We start from the raw sequence: 731 nt of genomic DNA on the forward strand, positions 1-731 counted from the left end.
GGTGTCGCAACGTGGAACCTGCACACAACACAACCAAAATACTTTGACCCAACTTACAGTGAGGTTGTCAATCTCATCGGTTTTGGTGAAAACAAAGGATTAGACGTACGTGGAAAGAGATGATTGTTTGTAGTGAAATAAAGAGAATAATGTTTTGTAGTAGATGGTTTTATCAGTGTAAAAGAAAGGACCGGGATCCACAGTTCGTTAGAGGTGTCTCTCCATAAAGATAAATAACATGCTGGGTAAACAAATTACAGCTGGGAAATTGACAGAATAAAGATCATACATGACAAGATGATTACTATGAGATTCATTTGGAAATTACAACAAGATTCATAGACCGTAATCTAACTGCATCTATGACTAATAATCCACCTTCATTTGGAAATTACAACAAGATTCATAGACCGTAATCTAACTGCATCTATGACTAATATCCTGTCTCGCCGGACATGCGCCTGCCAAGCAGCGGCGGCTGGAAGATGGCCATGAACGGAATTGGCATCCCGCCGCCGCCGAAGCCGGGCACAGAGCAATGGAAGGACGACATCGTGGCTCGGTGGGCTGAACTCAGCACCGAGGAGCGCGCGGATCCGACTCCGGGCGCCCAAGAACAACGACGAGTGGTGGGCCACGTACTTCAAGACCAAGTACGACGAGGAGATGCGCAACACCGACGGCCTCATCGGCGGGCCGAACAGCTGGAACAAGGACGGGCGCGCCCGGTT

Source organism: Lolium rigidum, chromosome 1 (genome assembly GCF_022539505.1).
Source record: "Lolium rigidum isolate FL_2022 chromosome 1, APGP_CSIRO_Lrig_0.1, whole genome shotgun sequence".
In the NCBI taxonomy this organism is placed as follows: domain Eukaryota; kingdom Viridiplantae; phylum Streptophyta; class Magnoliopsida; order Poales; family Poaceae; genus Lolium; species Lolium rigidum.